The 15,522-nt window shown below is 37.5% G+C and overlaps 1 protein-coding gene across 3 annotated transcripts in view; it reads left to right on the forward strand.

Annotated features, from left to right (window-relative positions):
- LOC139781587 (integrin beta-nu) overlaps positions 1-15,522 on the forward strand; it is a 36,920-nt gene that overhangs the window by 6,075 nt on the left and 15,323 nt on the right. The gene's annotated exons all lie outside the window — the stretch shown is intronic.

Raw genomic sequence — 15,522 nt, forward strand, 5'->3', positions numbered from 1 at the left:
AAATAGCAACAAATTCAAGTATAATTGATTTTTCAATAGAGGCATTCTTTATTGCTTTTTCAGTATGTAGTGGGGCTAGAACCTGTGCCAAGCTGCCCCCCCCATGCAAAAAAATATATAGAGTGCTCAAATCGAAAAAACGTTTATACTAGAATTTGTTGCTACAATATTTTGTTGCTTTAAGATAGCGTAAAAACATTTTGGAAATATAACGTTGTTTAAGACGTAGTCAGTATAGTGCTGTCTGTTAAGTATTCGGATATACGTATTTTCTAAAAAACGTTATATTTCAAAAATGTTTTCAAGCTATCTTAGAGCAACAAAAAAGCAACAAATTCTGGTGTATTGGTTTTTTAAATTTGAGCACTCTATATAGGTTTTTCATTATGGGGGGGAGGGCTAGCTTGACGACAAGCTGGCCCCCCCCATTTCGATCGCCATTTCCTGCTAAACGGCTTGAGCAACAAAATCTGGACTAGAGTAACAAATTAGCACATAAATAGCACTAAATTTTTTAATAGGTGCGGATTTTTTTTGTGATGGTGGGGGGGCCTTGATAGAGGTCGATGAATACCTGCTATACTGAAATTATGATTTCCCTAATAATTCGTAATAACAATTTTTTCGCAAGTTATATTTTCCATAGACTTTAAGTCTAGGATATTTTCATTACATCTTTCCGTAAATTATATATAATTATTTTTTAGATGTTTTTATAAATACAAATCCATAATGTCATAAACATAAACATAATCATAAACATAATAAAGGTCAATCTAGACAAACTTGCATAGCGCATAAACATAAGCATAAGAGAATTGATTGGTCCATATGCATATGCATAAGGAAATAGACCAATCCGTTTCTTTATGCATATGGTTATGCACCTATGCAAGTTTGTCTGGATAGACCTTAAAAGTATACACGTAAAAAATATACATGTAAAAGTATATACGTAATAGATAGGGGAGACCGGGGCGAAGTCGGCCCCCGGGGCGGATAGCCCAGTCGATAGAGCCCGAAAAAGCCGTTGAAATGGAATTAATTCCGGGAAGCGATTTTTTTTGACTGTTTCGGAGGGTCATGGGTAGTCTAAAACCGGATTTTCGAAATTCTAACCCTGGAGCGTTAGCCGCCATTTTGATTAGAAGGGGATTTTGTAAATATCTCGCTTATTTTCAACTTTAGAATGAAAGTGGTAATAACCCAACTTGTAGAAAATTTAATACTCTACAATTTTGGACCTTATCAGTTTTCCCTAGGATCGATATTTTGGGTCTTAGACTCGAAAGTGGGGGGGGGGGGGGTGAAATTTTTTAATCTTTTTTTATTTTTTAAATAAACGCGCCATAAACTCTACCCTCGTGGTGGTGTGGTAAAGATGTTATTTATTATACCAAGTAAATTCAAAAAATAAAAAAAAATAAAATAATTTCACCCCCCACTTTCGAGTCTAAGACCCAAAATATCGATCCTAGGTGAAAAATGATAAGGACCAAAATTGTAGAGTATTAAATTTTCTACAAGTTTGGTAATAACCACTTTTATTCTAAAGTTGAAAATAAGCGAGATATTTACAAAATCACTCTTCTAATCAAAATGGCGGCTAACGCTCCAGGGTTAGAATCCCGAAAATCCGGTTTTAGACTACCCATGACCCTCCGAAACAGTAAAAAAAAATCGCTTCCCGGAATTAATTCCATTTAAATGTCTCTATCGACTGGGCTAGGAGTCATTTTTGCAATTATCTCGAAATCTGTATGTTGTGTGAACTCGTCATTAATACTGTAAACGCGGCTTATGGTGCCCACATGACCAACGGAGTTTAGTGAGGTTACGTGCCATGTTGTGATTCTTATCGAAGCAAACGTGTTTTCGCAGGTCGAAAGTAAAATTTCTTCCGCGTCGAAAGTTTGTAATATCTTAAGTATTATTGTCTCTCCGAATCTCAAAGTAAGTGATTCTAAAGAGTAATGCATGCTGTGAACACAAATCCAGTGCAGTTTTTTTTATTTTCATTAATTTCTATTATTTTATAAGCGACCAAACCTGAAACTTGTGTTCGGAGCGAAGTCGTGACCAAGCCAAAACAAAGTTAAGAAAGCTAAATAATATGTGTTGCGTACGCTCGGAGATAATAGAAAACAGAGCCGATGAAAAACAGTGCATTTCCTGCAGGCATAAGGCACACGAGTGCGTGCGCTCGTCAGACTCTGTTTTTACATGCTTTAACTGTTAGCGAAAAAGAAAATTGATTTTCTTGAAATTATTTTCCGCTTTATTTCCATTTTTCTACTAAAAAACAATGAATAAAGTGTATTCTATTATTTTTTATGATCAAAATGATGTATCTTTATTTAAAATCCAGTCCGAGAATGAAGACACGACTCCGCCCCGGGAATTTTAACTTTTTGATTTTTGCACCTTTGTTGTTTTTACTCTATACCGGTTGAACAAAGCGACGTAGACTAAAAATGCCTATATAAATTTTGTAGCCAAGGGTTCACTCTTTACACAATGGTATACTATTTTTCACTAAAATGATTTATTTTGTTGTTAATAATCGGCACCGAAAAAATAGGGCCGACTTCGCCCCGGTCTCCCCACATGATAATAATAACGTGCGCTCATGTTCAAGCGTTTTGAAAGAAATTATAATTTATATTGAAAGACGTAATAAATATACATATAGTAAATACATCATCATAATAATAATAATAATAATAATAATAATAATAATAATAATAATAATAATAATAATAATAATAATAATAATAATAATGATAATAATAATGATAATAATGATAATAATGATAATAATGATAATAATGACAATAATGACAATAATGATAATAATGATAATAATGATAATAATGATAATAATGACAATAATGACAATAATGATAATAATGATAATGATAATAATGATAATGATAATAATGATAATGATAATAATGATAATGATAATAATGATAATAATAACAACAACACAACTGTGAATTAAAAATGCATGTATGTACATATGTGGGTATACAGGGTAGTCCACTAGGCTCAAATCGATCATCTCAAATATCTCATTTGTTTTTCATAATACAAAAAATGTTTAAGGTTAAGGTTCGCCTATTAGTCGAAAGTCAACTTAGAGTCTTAATTTTTTTGACGTAGAACTACGTCTTTCTCCGCGGTAGGGGGGGTATCCACGGATGCAACGATGCAATGCGACGATGCAACGAAAACATGTCACACTTTGAACGTTTATATCTTCGAAACTAATGATCGTAGAATAATAAATGACATTTTATTTTAAAGCTTAAGAAGTCCCATTTATGATAAAACAAGTCGGAAATCTTCACTTCTTACTTTTTCGATACAGTAGCGTTATAAAGTTTAGCTAAATTTCTTGTCGATGCAACGAAAACATGTCACACTTTGAACGATTATATCTTCGAAACTAATAATCGTAGAGTAATAATTGACATCTCATTTTAAAGCTTAAGAAGTCCCATTTATGATAAAACAAGTCGGAACCCTCCTTTTTTTGTTACCGATTTTCTGGAAACCGGTTTTTCTAATTTTTCGGGAAATAATTGACCGAATCTCAAAGAATTATATATGAAACAGGGATAGAATTTTCCGGGGAGTGCTATAAAGTGTATAATTTTTTGTTACCGATTTTTTTGGAAACCGGTTACAAAATTTTTCCAATTTTTCGGAAATAATTGACCGAATTTTAAAGAATTGTATATAAAACAGGAGTAGATTTTTTCGGGGAGTGCTATAAAGTATGTCATTTTTTGTTACCGATTTTTTTGGAAATCGGTTTCGAAATTTTTCCAATTTTTCCAGAAATAATTGACCGAATTTCAAAGAATTGACAGACTGACGTCTGTCTGTCTGTCTGTCTGTCTGACCGCGAACTACTCATTCGTTAATAAACCTAATTTTAACGAATTATATATGAAACAGGGGTAGAATTTTCCGGGAATGACGTTGGTGGGGTTAATTTTTCGTTACCAATTTTTTTTAAACCAGTTGCGTAATTTTTTGAATTTTTCGGGAATTAATTGACCGAATCTTAAAGAATTATATATGAAATAGGGGTAGAAAGAACTAAAGAATGTAATAGAATTAGGAAAATTGCTAATGATAAAGGGGTTACCGATTTTTGTTTAAAAAAATGTACGTAATTGTTTTAATTTTGAGATATCAAGCTGAATTTTTTTTATGTTGTGGATAATTTTTTGTTACCGATTTTTTGAAAATTGGTTTCAAATTTTTCTAATTTTTCGAGGACGGATCAAATTTTAAAGAATTATATAGAAAGTAGGGGTAAAATTTTCCGGGGATTGCCATTATGTGTATAATTTTTTGTTTCCGATTTTTTGGAAACCGGTACTAAAATTTGTCTAATTTTTTGAGAAATAATATGTAATTTTTTGGGAAATAATAAGTATCTAATGTCCGACAGCGAGGTACTCATTCATTAACGGACCGATTTTCTTGAAACCGGTACACAAATTTTTCTAATTTTCAGGTATGGACCGAATCTTAAAGAATTATATAGAAAGTAGAATTTCCCGGGGATTGAAATTTATACTTAATACTAGGAGGATCTTGTATTGACATGAATTTGTCGTCGATCCGGGAATACCGATTTATGCCTACAATTTAAAATTTTAATATACTTAAGTTTTGTTTTCTAGAAAAATTATAGTACTGGTTTCATGAAAATCGGTTCACAATGAAAAAACTACTAATTTAATTTAATAACCGATTTTCTTAAGTATATTAAAATTTCAATGAATCGGACACCTCATTAAAGTACCGGTATTGAATTTGACGTCAATCGTTGAAGGAGTTACCGATTTATGTCTAAAAAAAGTGAAGTTATACATGTAATCTTATATAGAATATCATTAAAGAAAGGTTGGCATTTACTTTGGCGAGAATCGGGGAAGGGGTTACCGATTTCTGCAAGGAATTTATACTTTTTTGCAACAAAAATATGTAACACTAATATTTCTCGAAAAGTATTAAAGGAATTTTTAAAGCTCTCGAGGTGAGCTAAATGTTCTTGCAATTTATTTTGTTTATAACAGATTTTCTTGATATGGTAATGGTAATGATGAAACATCAAGGATTGCATAAAAACTTTAAAAATAGAATTCTACCGTGTGGATTTAAAGCTTTATTGTCACAAAGTTTACTTTTACCTCGTGGATCGAATTAGTAATGACAGACGTGGCCATTGGCAACGCAACAGCTGATGCGAACCCAACCTCACAAACAGTGTTTAACTAATCATGAATTCACAACATCAATGTATTATCATTTTAAGTCTTTAGTATTCTCTGACAATTGTTCATATAGGTTTTTATAAATTATTTGTGATTTTTCTTTTACTTTATAATGTTGGATAATAAGTATTTGACAACAATTTCCGAGTCGTTGACGCTCTCATACTTCGGCATATATTTGTTAATATTCTATACACTAATAATAATTTACAAAGAATATAGCACATAACTAACATCCACAATTTATTATACTAACTCACAGTTAAACTATCTTTATTGCTTATCCCCGCAGGGTTTGCAAGTCGTTTTTATAAGGAACGTTACCCAAACCTTTACACTACTAACCTTTCTCCTCTCACTTTAACCCTTTTGGACCAACGGCTTAACGTCTCTTTCCGAAAGATGGAGCCCAGTTTGCTCCGCACAAGAGCCTATCTTGCACGGAGGGGCGCAGCTTCGGAAAAACATTCCATGTTTACATGGCTCTAGTGGACTCGAACCTGGTTCCTCAGATTACGAGTCTGGCGCTCTACCACTAGACCACACTGCCGCCCTAACAATTTATTATACTAATATTGCATATAATTCGGGATCGCTATAATGACATTATTATTCAATCGCATTTTTGACTTCAAAATAGTAGGCGAACCTCCTTAAGAGAAAAGTTGCACCATTCGAGAGGGCAATTACAATGACAGAAAAAGTTTTTTTAAGGTCATTTTTTTCAAAGATTTGAAGGTCAAGATCATTTTTTTAAATGACGCATGTTTTTGATTGCGTGATTTTATAGCTATTATCGAGAGAAGTTCAATCATCTATAACACGACCTTTAAATGACCTATAACATGGAAAATTAGGGTAACTCTGGTATTTACGCCGCGTGGGGATTTACGCTGCAAAAGTCAGAAAAAATAGAAGGAATCAAGGTATTTGCTCGCAATCACTCTGTTATATGCCTTTATGCCATATTAGTATTGTGTTGTAATTTCAGTTTCTTTACTGTTAATATTAACGAAACCGTCGTAAGTTGAATCGATTTCCCAATGCAGTAAGTAGCGCGATCATATATTACGACCTATTACGTAAAATGATTACTGTAGGGAATGTAAAAGGTTTAATAGTTTTTTCATGGTACATAAGTGTATAAGGGATAGTAAAGGATGGAGTACAGCAAAATACAAGTGCATAGCTCTTATATTCTTTGTTTAGCTTGATATCTTGTATATCTCACCTGTTTGGGATATACGGAATTTTTAGCGTGCGGGATTTATGCCATAGTACAGACACTCTGTAAAAATCGAAATCTCCTATGTTCTTTTCCCTTCTTTTTTTTGGATCTTATAACAATAACCTTTAATGCATCTAGATCTATTGTTCGTCTATTTTCTTTTAAAAATCTTTCAGTTTTATAATTTGTCTATTATTCTTACACTATAATAAACTTTTTACACATATTTTATAACTTATTATGACATTTTATTGCCTTATTTACAAAATTTATTTGTAATTTTTTATAGGGTAACTCCGGTATATACGCCGTACCTAAGGAAAACTTAATTTATTGAGTACTATTTAATATGTTTAAGGCAAATTAATCATACCAATAAAAACTTTATACTGTCTACTACTATAAAAAAAATTAGAAATATGAAATATTTATTCTTTGTATTTAACAAAAAAAACTTTTGGAGACCCTTGCATTTTTGCCATATATTCCATAGGAGTGGGATAAATGATATTCATAGGTGGAATGTACGCCTTATAAAAAATTACAAGTAATGTTTGTAAATGGGGCAATAAAATGTCATAATAAAATGTGTGTAAAAAGTTTATTAAGGCGTAAGAATAATAAAAAAAATTATAAAACTGAAAAAATTTAAATACAAAATAGACGAACGATAGATGCATTAAAGATTATTGTTATATGATTCAAAACAAAGAAGGAAAAAAAACACATAAGAGATTTCGATTTTTACAGAGTGTCTGTACTATGGCATAAATCCCGCACGCTAAAAATGCCATATATTCTAAACAGGTAGGATATACAAGATATCAAGCTAAACAAAGAATACAAGAGCTATGCACTTGTATTTTGCTGTATTCCATCCTTTACTATCCTTTTAAACTTATGTGTATTATGAAATAACCATTAAACCTTTTACATTCCCTACAGTAATCATTTTACGTAGGTCATAATATATGATCGCGCTATTTATTACGGTGAGAAATTGATTCAACTCATGACGGTTTCGTTAATATTTCAGGAGAGACAGAGACCAACGGTAGGTCAGGACCCCGAAGCGCCCATCATCCCAAAAGAAACAAAACCCTAGTCGAGTGGCAAGACACACTCGGTGACACCACACGACCACCTCGGAGATATCCCATGATATGACCGCGGGCAGTCATATCATAGAGGATTCTCCTCATCGGTTGCGGGAAGTTCCGAAGGGAAAGACCGGCGCCCCGAGAGGAAGGACGTGTACGAACGGACGTACACGAACGAAACGTACACGAACCCTTCTACCCGGAGAAGGGTTCCACACATAACTAAACCTGAGCTCACACCACGAGCTCATAAGTATAAAAGGATCACGTACCCATCATCAAACAGAAAACGGGGAGTCCCGAGAGTCCCCCATCCCGGGCCGTGCTCACGGTAAAAGAAAGTGTCGCCCCTACCCCCCCACTTTGGAGGAGGGGGGGGGACGACAAAGAACTAGGATCGGGGGTAACATCCGCCCCGGGCCACAGGAAACCCCCGGCGACGACCGACCGGGGCCGGCCGCCACAAGAGGCTCCAAGCACCCATTGCATAGCAATGGCGCCAGAGTCCCAAAAAGCAGCGAGCAACCAGCCCCGACCGGCCGACCCCAGGAGAGCCCCGCGAGTCCCAGGACGGTCCCCCGAAAACAGAGATATGTTATACATACGCATAACATTCGTACAATGCGACACGGTCGAGGGACGACGAGATCCACGAGGCGGCAAAACGCCGGCCGCCCCCGGGCCACCCCCCCGGGGATCCGGGAAAATCGCACGCACAACGCACCGGACCCCGAGAGGACAGGGACCCGGGAACGACCAGCGCCCAACCACCCCCCACAGCCATCACCCCAATTACTGACTCACGCCGCAAAAATATAATCTATTTACGAAGTATAATCTGAAAGAAAAGACGGTTATGCATCGCCGTCAAGGCCCTGCTGCCTTACACGCTCGTCGTCCTCCTTTCGCCGGAGGACCCGCTCAGCAAATGATGAAAACGCTTGCCACGCCTCACGTGATCTACATATATGACCAACAATAGTTGGTAACGCAAGATCTTGTCCTATTACGGCTGTAAGTTCACCGCGCTCGAGATCCCAGAAAACACATATCGCCAGGGTATGCTCCGACGTATCATCTGCGGTGAAACAATATTTACATAACGGGGAATCCTCCCTGCCGATCTTGTGCAGAAACGACGAAAAGCAGCCATGTCCAGTGAAGAATTGAGTAATACGAAAAGATAAGAATCCCGTACGACGATCAATCCAAAGATCAAAATGCGGAGAAATTGCTTCGCGGGTTCTTCTTCCAGGCAGCCTGTCGTCCCGGATGTGCTCTGACTACTGCTCCCGCAGAGCACGCCACTCAGCCTCTCTCACGTCAGAGGGAGAATCAATACAGTACGCACCAGTTTCCTTAAGTTCCCTTAGTTGTGAATATACTGCACTAGTACTGTAATTCCATGTAATTTTATGTCACTATGCATGATCATATGCGTCTACATCATATTGGTATAACAGACATCCTAACCACGCAACGATCAATTTTAGTACTTAATAACGTTTTTCCTAAAATTAAAAGCGACAGTTTTAACTCTCTCTCTCTCTCTCTCTCTCTCTCTCTCTCTCTCTCTCTCTCTCTCTCTCTCTCTCTCTCTCTCTCTCTCTCTCTCTCTCTCTCTCTCTCTCTCTCTCTCTCTCTCTCTCTCTCTCTCTCTCTCTCTCTCTCTCTCTCTCTCTCTCTCCCTCTCTCTCCCCTCCCTCCCCCCCTCCTCTCTCTCTCTCTCTCTCTCTCTCTTTCTCTCTCTCTCTCTCTCTTTCTCTCCCCTCCCTCCCTCCCCCCTCTCTCTTTCTCTCTCTCTCTCTCTCTCTCTCTCTCTCTCTCCCCCCCCTCCCCCCCCCTCTCTCTCTCTCTCTCTCTCTCTCCCTCTTACAGATTTATATTGTATGCACCAATATACAATACAAAATTGTGAAGTTTTTGCCAAATCGGTAAGAAAGCTCCTCTCCTTCATAATTGCCTTAAAAAATAATTATGTTAATGTTATGTATAATATTCCCAAACGATAATTTAATTATAATTATATTGCATAATCTTAAATCTTACCTTGTTAAGAACTTCATTACCAAAAGAGTTTGCCATACTCCAAAGTAAAGTCTTAGTGTAAGAATTCAAAAAGTTAGTATCTAAATAGAGAGAATCGTGTATGCGCTCAATCACGAGAAAAGCCATTATCCACCAGTCTTCAAATATCTGCAGAAAAAATCCTCTGATGACTGATAACGAATATAAAAATTCAAGGTAAAGTTTGCATTAAAAATATAAACTGGTTTGTCCACCACTTCCAAAAACTTTGCTATTATAATTTTTATTATGATAGATATATTAATATTTAGATTAAATATTAATTAATCCTTTTAGAGTCTAATCTTTTTTGTGTGTGAGAAGAACATATTTAATTTAATTATTTTTTAGAATGTTAGAGATAGCTGAATACAAATATAAAATTTATCAAAATTTATTTTGTTGTTATTGCTTTCGTGAATAATTAATATTTCCAGACACTAAGATATAAAATCAACGTCTATCATAAATCATATAATATACTTGATTCAATTAATATTTTAACTTGCCTACAATACGAATTGAGCTACAGATCACTTTCTCGTTCTCTTCAACTTTTACAAGACAGCAATTTACAAGACATTTACAAGACAGCATATGCATACGTGTGTGATTTTGGATGTACCTTCTAATATATAATATTATATGATATATTGATGATCACACACATATACATACACACACACTATCTGTCACGTACTACGTTTACACGAGCGTTACTTCTGTAGTAACTTATAAGATAATTCCTCCACGTAAGGGCCAAAGCACATATGACAGTCGTAATCGTGGATGTAAGTAACGCACAAGCTTTGGCGTATCCTGATTTATCAGGTCGAGGACTACGACCATCGTATATCGCTACGTCATGTTATGTGCTCTGGCTCTAAATGAGTGAATTAATAGTTGCTTCCCATTTACATCAAAATTCAGATAATTCTCACTTGTGACGTCATAACTCAGTTAAATGCACGTTCTTTTTGCATGCTGGCAAGTGAGATTCAACTGAGTTTTTATCCACAATCGAGACCATGTGCTTTAATGAATTTGAGGAATTTAATGAGGTTATGGACCTGTATTATTATGCTTTGTCACCAAAATAAGCAGGTAAATACAAAATGACATATCTTACATGAGTATAAAATACATATCTGAGTGACTCAGATCACTTGAGTGTAAATGGAAAGCAACTATTGTAAGTTACTCCAGAAATAACGCTCCCGTAAACATAGTAAACGGTCACGACTATCACTACATATCCCGCTGATACTTTGCTTCTTGTGACACCCACATCCTAATTTCGTGGCACTTCGATCCTTGCGCGACGCGATCGAAATTCGGAATTAAACGATCGTACTTAGTAATATTTAACGATGAGAGACCACGTTGTTACGCGCGAACGCGATTTTTTTTTCTTTGAAATATTTAACGTGCCGTCAACCATTGGACCGCTAGGGTCCTTAATTTAGGTTATATGGCATATTATGTACGTGAGCAGGTAGTAAATGTTCACAAGGTACCAAATAACTCGTCTTTATTGCGTGCGAGGAAACGGTCATGCGACCGAGTTGAGAGTTACAATATGTCTGCCGGGGAGGCTGCTTATTCTCTTTTTAGACGGGCCGGAACTGACTATCGTGCCCTCTCGCGGTTGTACTCTTATGGCGGCTATTCAACTTATGAACATACTAGGTGCGCAACTAAGTTTCCGGGTTTCACACATAGATGGCACCAATAACACATGTACTCGACTTACATGTCTGAAGTTGTCTGAAGTTATAGCTTGGACATCTGTTAACAATAACCAGTCGTTATATAAACACATATCGCAACGCAAAAATATTTTTTCTAACAACGGAGATGTCGAGTTTTGTGCCAAATAAACAGCATTTGCGGGAAGCTTTGCTTTTCTGCTTTAACTTGAAAAAAAATGCAGCTGAAGCACGTCGTTTGCTTGATGAGGCCTACGGCGAACATGCACCATCGAAAACTACCTGTGAAGATTGGTTTAAACGCTTCAGAAGTGGCGATTTTGACACTGAGGACAAGGAGCGCTTTGGTGGGACCAGAAAGGAATCGTGTACTATGAGCTGCTGAAACCGGGCGAAACTGTCAATGGGCATCGCTCCCGACAACAACTGATCAATTTAAACCGTACATTGCTCGAAAAACGGCCAGAATGGGACACGAGACACGAACGAGTGATATTGCAGCACGACACCGCTCCGTGCCATCGCAGTTCCATCGTCCAGGACACCATCAAAACGCTGAAATGGGATCTGCTACCGCACCCGCCGTATTCGACAGACCTGGCGCCTTCCGATTATCACTTGTTCCGGTCAATGGCGCAAGGCTTGGCTGGGCTACACTTGACCAATTTCGAAGAAGTGCAAAATTGGTTGGATGAATGGTTTCGGTCCAAAGACGCGTCGTTTTATTGTCGCGGTATTCATGTATTGCCAGAGAGATGGCGAAAATGTATAGCTAGCGAGGGACGATACTTTGAATAAACCATTTTTTGTATTTCTCTTGAAATTTTCCATTTTTTATTGATCAAAAAAACCCGGAAACTTAGTTGCGCACCTAGTAACAGTTTCCTCCCTTCCTTAGGAAATACTTACAACTAGTTACATTAAGAAGTTATAAGTATAACGCAACATTCTAAACTAAACTACCTAAAGGTCAAGCTTCTCAGGAGCCTTTCTCGTTCGCTGAGACCTACATAATTCTACAGTCTTAGGTATTTCTGCTTTGGCTTCTAAGTCCCTATCGAGAGCTATCTCGGGTGCGGTTATTACATTAGGGGGTACAGTCTCCGACTCCCTATTCTTAGGCCTATCCGCCGTATTTCGTTCGGTCGGACGCTCGTCGGTTACGCTTTCCGAATCCTGGTCTCGATCTAGCAACCTTGGTATATCGCATTCGCATTTCTGACTCCGTTGGGTGAGAGGCTCTGGCTGTAGTAACTGATCGCTTGCCGTGTTCTCTCCTATCTTTCGTATCTGATCAATATGTTTCCTCCAGATTTTACCGTCATCCAACCGTATCATATATATAAGTTTTCCTAACTTTTGTACAACTCTACCAAATTTCCACTTATCCTCGTGAATATAGTCTCTAACCGCCACTCTTTCCCCCTCCGCGAAGTTTCTAATCCCTTGTTCGCTCATCGCCTCTTGCTTTGCATGCTCGATGGCTGGTTTCAAAAGATCTAAACGTGTACGTAAGTTATTCCGATTGAGAAAAAGTGTTGCTGGGAGTTTGTTGGTTACACTGTGTGGTGTAATTCTGTATTGTAGGAGGAATTTACACAACATCCTATCTTTCTCTTCGTTAGTCCCTTGCCAGTGCAACGCTCTTAAACTTTGTTTCACTGTCTGTACGTATCGCTCTGCCATACCATTGGTAGCCGGATGGTATGATGGACTAAATTTGTGAAAAATACCATTTTCCTTCATAAAGTTCCTAAATTCATGGGCGGTGAATTGTCTCCCATTATCGCTAACTAGAACCTTAGGTAACCCGAATTGAGAGAAGATTCTACGACAAATTTGTATAGTAGTCGCTGTTGTCATATCTTTTGTTATGTAAATCTCTGGCCAACGCGAGTAAGCATCGACTAATATCAATAAGTATGTATTATAGAACGGACCCGCATAGTCTACATGAACCCTTTGAAACGGTTCCGTAGTTTTTTCCCATGGATGCCACGTAACTTTACTAGGGTCGTTCCTAATTTTATTACATTCGAAACAATTCTTCGCTAATTGTTCTATATCTTTTGTGTAGTTAGGCCACCATATGTAACGTCTAGCCATGAGCTTCATCTTAACTATTCTGAAATGAGCGGCATGAAGTTCCTCTAAAATTCTTTTACATAATGAGACAGGTATTACTGCTCTTTGGCCTCTTATAATGCACCCTGATTGTAGTGTAAATTCGACTTGATCTATATTAAACCTATTTTCCTTATGAACCGTATAACCCTCTCTCAAGCCTTGTAAGAGTGCTGCTAACGATTTATCGCGTTCAGTCTCACGAGCTAATTCTACACATGTAATAGGTAACGTCTCAATCGAGTTAATTTCCGCGCAATCTGCTTCCTCAAATCCGTACGTTTTAACCGGGCGTAGGGGTAATCTAGACATTGCATCCGCGTTTGCGTTGTCTTCTGATTTTTTATACTTAATTTGAAAATCAAATGCTTGCAAAAAAATTGCATAATGTTGCATACGTGCGGCAGAGAACACTGGTAGGCCATTAGTTGGAGAGAAAATTCGTACTAACGGCTTGTGATCCGTAATCAGCGTAAACTTCCTGCCATATAAGTAGTAATAAAATTTCTTTACTCCGTAAATGATTGCATAAGCTTCCTTATCAATCTATGAATATTTTTGCTGAGTCTCACTCAACATTTGTGAAGCGAATTGAATGGGCCGTTCTGTTCCGTCTGGAGAAACCTGCGAAAGTACCGCACCTACTGCGTAAGAGCTAGCGTCTGTTGCGAGTATTAATTGAAGTGTCGGGTCAAAGTGTGCCAGAACTTTGTCCGATTGTATTTCTTTCTTTACCGTATTAAATGCTTCCTGGCATTTTGTATTCCATTTGAAAGGTACATTATCCTTTAGCAAGTGATATAATGGGTGGAGTACTTCGCTTAAATTTTGAAAAAAACGACCGTAATAATTTACTAGGCCCACGAAAGACTTGACTTCCGTTTTGTTAGTTGGTCTGGGAGCGTTTTGTATGGCCTCGATTTTACTGGTCGACTTACGCAGCCCTGTTCTATCTATTACGTAACCGCAATACTCAATTTTGTCTTGTAAAAACATGCATTTCTTTAAAACGCGAATGTTATGATCGGACAGTATTTTTAGTACCGCCTCAAGCCTTTGTAAATGTACTTTCCTGTTAGGCGCTGTGATCCTGATATCGTCCAAGGAAACTCCGACTCCCTCAATGCCCTGTAACAGATTTTCTATTTCGCGTTGCCATACTGCCGGCGCGCTAGCAACACCATACATTAATCTACAGCTTTCGTAAAGTCCGAAGGGTGTATTAAGCACCAGGCACTTCCTACTGTCTTCGCTTACTTCGAGTTGTAGGTACGCTTCCCGTAAGTCTAATTTTGAAAATTCCGTACCACCGTTCAGCGACGAAAACATTTCGTCAGTCGTTGGTAAAGGGTGCTGGCACACGTCCAAAAACGGATTTATTGTAATTTTGAAATCCCCACATAAACGAATTCCCCCGTTTGACTTCGTTACCGGCACTATTGGTGTAGCCCAATCGGAATGTTGCACTTTACGTAATACCCCTTCTTTGACCAATTTATCAATTTCCTCCTTTACTTTAGGTAGCAATGCGTGAGCGATTTTTCGGCTTTTTACGAACACGGGAGTAGTCCCCTCGCGTAGTTTTAATTTAGCTTGTATACCTGTAATTTTCCCGATATCTTCCTGAAAAATTCGCGAATATTTCTTTAAAAGTGCTTGCACATCGGTGCTATCAGTATCTACTTGAGCGATCTCACCCAAGTCTACGTTTAATTTCCTGATCCATTCTCGACCTAGCAAAGGTTTCCTTTTCCCTTTAACTACATACATTTCGAGGTTATTTGTAATACCCTTGTAACATACGCTGACATTAGAAACTCCTAACATCTCGAGTTCCGTACCGCAATATGTAACTAGTCTAAGCGTAGTCGAATGTATCTGTACATCTTTGAAAAACTTCACGAATTGTTCTTCGCCTATAAGACTTACGGCTGCACCGCTATCTACTTCAAATTGAATATTAACTTTATTTACTTCTACGTTTATCATAAATTTCT

This window comes from Temnothorax nylanderi, unplaced genomic scaffold (genome assembly GCF_030848795.1).
Source record: "Temnothorax nylanderi isolate EJ_2023f unplaced genomic scaffold, tnyl_v1.0 TNYL_tig0347_pilon, whole genome shotgun sequence".
NCBI lineage: Eukaryota > Metazoa > Arthropoda > Insecta > Hymenoptera > Formicidae > Temnothorax > Temnothorax nylanderi.